Genomic DNA, 5,446 nt, shown 5'->3' with positions numbered 1-5,446 from the left:
CATCACGCTGGGTGTATGTCGGCCTTGTGATGTACAGGTAGTCCTTGCTTAACTATCACAACTGGGACCAGAATTTCAGTTGCTAAGCAAAGCAGTCATTAAGCGAATCTAACCTGATTTTATGACCTTTTTTGCGATGGCTGTTAAGCAAATCACCATGGGCGTTAAGCAAACCACGTGGTTGTTAAGTGAATCACAAAGTTCCCCATTGATTTTGCTTGCCTGAAGCTGGCCGGGAAGGTTGAAAATGGTGATCGCTGACCACGTGATGCTGTGATGGTAATAAATGTGAACTGGTTGCCAAGCATCCAAATGATGATCGCGTGACTGTGGGGACGCTGCGATGGTCGTAAGGGTGAGGACCAGTTGTAAGTCATTTTTTTCAGCACCGTCGTAAGTCCAAACCATCACTAAATGAATGGTTGTTAAGCGAGGACTACCTTTCACCAGTGTTGGCCATTAACAGAGTACTTCATCCCACCCCTGTGCCTAAGCATGCATCCCTCCCTCTTCTTTCTGAAAACAAAAGAGAATAAATTGCTAACGCCCTCCCTTATCCACTTGACTCCATGCTGAAGACTTCTCCGTGTTCTCATTGGAGGGGATTCTTGCCTCGTCCTCCCGGCTCCTGGGATCTGATCATAGCTACAAGCTGGCATGAAAAAGCAAAGGAGCCTGACTGTATTTGCAAAACTGCTGGCATGCTGGTACCATTGGATTCCAGGGGCTGGGGAGTCGGACAAGCCAGGAATCTTCTCCAGTGAGAACACAGATCACCCTTCAAGGGCGGGGCGGTATTGTGAGAATAGCACTTTTCCATTCCCAGAGAAAACGCAGCTTGCATGCCATTGCCTGCAGTTGCAAACCTTTGGTTGTGCATCCTGAAACCAATGCAGGGGGCACCTCACGTGAGGGCAGAGAGGTGGCATCTTGGTCTGGAAGACCTCCTTGCCCCCTCTTTGGGGTTCCTTCCCTTCCTGTGTTAGAGCAGCCAGTTAAACCAGTTGGGGAACAGAGCCCTTGAAATGTCAGCCTGGACACTTTCCCCCCATCTGTGTAGAGCCGTTCCAGGCTGTTTCTCCCCTTTGCCAGGGCTACGGGCAAGGCAGCCACCTCGGTTTACACGGTTAATGGGCACAAGGGCAGCAACCCTGAAATCACCTGCACCAGGTGCTGAAGGACGGAGCGTGTGCTGAGCAGCCTGGCAAGGGTCCCGTCCTATTTGTTTCCGCAAACCGATGATCATTTTGAGGAGCATATAAAACAGGGAGGGGAGATCTGCCTTCAGATGGGATGGAAGTTGCAGACCACATGTCCTGGGGAAAAGATTGGGGAGAGTTATTGCAAGGAAATCCCTGGAGCCTTTAGCTAGACAACGCAGGTGCATTAAAGGGCCTTGGGTAGGAAGAGGGAAGGGGCTGCAGAGCTGGTATAAATCAGAGGCTGTTGTGCACACAGACTGCATGGAACTGGGATGACGATATCAGGGTTGCCAACATTCAGATGGTTACTAGATGTCCGCAGATCAAGGAATGCAGGGATGGGGTCATTGGGCACTGGGGTGTGGCTGTGCCACAGCTGGCTTAGGAAGTAGGGGGAGAAAGAAACAACCATCCTAAGCTATCATGGCTTGTTTGGAGGGAAGTTATGTGATTGGATTTCAAGTTCACACACAGATGGACCCCAGCAGGGCTTCATGTATTTTATGAATCCAGGTTTACTGAATAAACCATGGTTAAGCAGGCTGGTCCATCCTGATTCTGAACTGCTTTGGGATTCTCCCTTCCAAGGGTCAATACTGCAAATTATCATCAGAACAGGTTTCTGCCTAATTCCTGGTGTTGATGACCCAAACTCCCAGCATTCTCCAGAAGGCATCGCCAATAGAGGGGAATGCTAGGAGCTGTAGTTCAGAAACCTTTGGAGGCTCCCAGATTGACTACAGGTTACCCTTAACAACCATTCATTTAATGACGGTTTGGATTTACAATGGTGCTGAAAAAAACCAACTTATGACTGGTCCTCACACTTCTGACTGTTGCCACATCCCCAGGGTCACGTGATCACAATTTGGGTTCTTGGCAACCAGTTCACATTTATGACCATCAGAGCATCCTGTGGTCACATGATTGCCATTTTCGACCTTTCTGGCTGGCTTCTGGCAAGCAAAATCAATGGGGAACTGCATGATTTGCTTAATGACCACATGGTTCACTTAACGCCCATGGTGATTCGCTTAACTACCACTGCAATAAAGATCGTAAAATCAGGTTGGATTCGCTTAATGACCGCTTTGCTTAGCAACCAAAATTCCGGTCGCAATGGTGGTTGTTAAGTAAGGACTACCTGTACCTCCAGGGACATCCCCAGAGGGGATCAAACAAGTAAAGATCATAGTGACAAGCATGCAACTGAAGCTGGCCCTTTTTTTCTACCTGCATTGTGTGTACAAAGCACCTCAAAAAGGGCAGAGTTTTAATTGCACAAACATCATAGCATTGCACTACAAGCTCCCCCCATTTGGGCAACAGGTGTGACATTGTGATGCATGGCAAAAAGAGCGGGGCTTATGTTGCAACGCTGCAATGCTGCTTGGATCACTCTGATTTGCTCCCCCCACCCTGCGGGATGCTCACGTGTTTACTTTTCCCTTTGATGCAAATCTCTCAGAAGCATTTGCAAAACATTGGCTAGTGCAAACGAACTCTTTTCCCTTTGCAGCCTAGCATGTTGGGTGAAGCCATCCTGCTGGACTGGCTTATGATTCAAGGCATTGTGTGAACCCAGCAAATGGCTTAATCCAGCAACCAGGTTAAGCCTGTAGCAGGCATGCAGCCGTTTAGAGCAGGCACTGGCTGGAAAACACCAACACATGGCGGACACTGCGTTTGGGGCACCTATTTTCCAGATCCCACTTCTGTGAAAGATCAAGGAAGATGTTCGTGCCTGGGACCTCGCTTTGGGCTGCCTCAGTGGCTCTGCCAGCCCTTTTATTCAAACGCTGCTGAGGTTTTTTTGATGAAAACCAAATAGATAAGGGAGCTATATATATTTCAGGGCTGATTGGAAAGCGCAGGCTGTTCTCAACAGACAAGCTGTAACAATGCTCTACAATGAGTTTTTAACTGGCTGGTCCCTTTACAGCAAGCCAACTTCTTCTGTTTTCATAATGTGTCCCCTTCCTGTGACTTTTAATGGGATCCAGCTTTGCTGTGTTTCTGGCAAAATCTGAGCCAATTGGAAAGAGGGAACAGCTGTCTGGGCTGCAAATGCACTTGGCGTTTGAATCCTAAAACGGCTGCTATTATATTTAAAGCTACTAATAAAATAAGCACCTTTGATTTAGGTGCATTTGTCTCTTTGGGAGCGTTTAAGTTTAGCTGTGATCCTTTGCTGCAGAAAACATATTGCCCACCAGTCCTCGCGCCACCTTGGCCCTTAACGCTGTGGGTAGAAAAAGGACAACTTGAAAAGTGCTTTCCCTATTTTTTTAAGCAAACCCGTATCTCTTCTGATAATAAATGCTTTAAAAAATATATCCAAATGCAAAATTCTCCCCTGAAAATTTGAGAGCCAGTCCTGATTGCTGCAATGGGCCTAAATCAAGCGAACACGTATGTCCATTGGCTAATTTTACCAATTCATTTACTTCTGATCTATGTGATTGATTTTGATCTCCTGGTGCTTATTGTTTTGAATTTGTGTAAGCCAGCTGGAGTGTTTAATCTGAGGAGGATCATAGAATAGAATTTGAGTAAATAAATGATACATTTTTCATGAATTCTCCCCCCCACACAAAAGACCCAACTTACTGTAACAGACCAAAACAGTGTTTTTCAAACTTGGCCACTTTAAGGTGGGTGGACTTCAACTCCCAGAATTTCCCAGCCAGCAAGTCCAGAAGTCCACCCATTTAAAGTGGCCAAGTTTGAAAAACCCTGGACTAAAATATGAACTCTAATATTGAGATAGAGATGAACTCCAAGTTTTAAAATATATAAAATTCATTACGTACAATTCACAGTTTGCCAGGAAAAGACAAGCGTGGGCTTGAAAGGATGTGATTAACTTAAAAACACAAATCTCTGCACTTATTATGATGCAGGGAGAAAGTTGGTTGCCCACCTGAGAACCCCTTCCGTTGCACCATGATTTCCACTTGATAACTGGCGATTAACCGTTCCAAAGCCAACTTTTGATTGTCTTCTCAGCCACCAACCTGAACAGTTGGGTGCCTCTAGAAGACACAGTATTGTGTGAATGCAGCCACCATCATGAACCGGTATCTGGACATTCTTAGTCTCCTGTGAGGACACAGATTCTCTCTTTTCATTGATCAGCCCATGTGTCCAGATGGGCTCACATATCTGACTGAAGTGTGGAATGTAAATGCTTTAAATAAAAATGATTTAGTGCTCATAAAATATATCCCTCCATAAATATAAGAGATACTATAACAGCTCATCCTTTTGAGTTAAAAAAAAGGTATGAAAATGCCGGTTTTCCAAACAGCCCCATGAGGATGGAGAATTCACAGCCGATCTACTTCTTCCAAATGTCTTACAAGTTCTTATCCTATCCAGGTAGTCCTCACTTAATGACCACAACTGAGACTGGAATTTTGGTTGCTAAGCAAAGCAGTCATTAAGCAAATCTGACCCAATTTTATGACTTTTTTGCAGCTGTTGTTAAGCAAATCACTGTGGTCGTTAAGCAAACCACATGGTTGTTAAGCAAATCACGCCATTCCCCATTGATTTTGCTTGCCAGAAGCCAACCGGGAAGGTCGAAAATGGCGATCATGTGCAATGGTCATAAATGCGAACTGGTTGCCAAGCACCCGAATAGTAATCACATGACTACGGGGATGCTGCAACAGACATGGAGCACCAGTTATAAAACAATTATTTCAGCACCGTCATAAGTCTGAACTGTCACTAAACGAATGGTCATTAAGTGAAGACTACCTTTAGTCCCAAGATCTTTACCCCCCAATGTTTCTGTCCCTTTGTTGTTGATTATTAATTTTAAAAAATCATTTTCACTGGTTAGCACTTTACATGGAGAACTTGTGACCCTTCAGAGATTGCTAAACACAACTCTGCACATGTATCGCAACTGACTGAGACTTTTGATGGCGCAGCACTTTCCAGTGCCATCCATTTCAGAACATTGTGTCCATAGGTCCCTACTAGATGGTCAGCTGGGCCTGAAACACTGGAGGAGAAATTGAGAGGTTGAGCCAACTAACCTTTTGTCATGACCTGTTTCTTGTTGTGACCCATTTTTAGAATGTTACTGTGAGATCTGGTTGGGTTAAATTTTGGAAGGGTCTTCCAACTGTGCCCCCATCGCTGCTGTAACTGAGTCCATCCACCTTGCTGTTGATCCTCCTCTGCTTCTCTTTCTTCCACCTTTCCAAGCATCAGAGCTTTCTCCAGAGAGC

The sequence above is a fragment of the Candoia aspera genome, chromosome 5, assembly GCF_035149785.1.
Source record: "Candoia aspera isolate rCanAsp1 chromosome 5, rCanAsp1.hap2, whole genome shotgun sequence".
Classification (NCBI taxonomy): Eukaryota; Metazoa; Chordata; class Lepidosauria; order Squamata; family Boidae; genus Candoia; species Candoia aspera.
The sequence above is the reverse complement of the archived record's forward strand: the minus strand, read 5'-3'. Positions refer to the sequence as shown.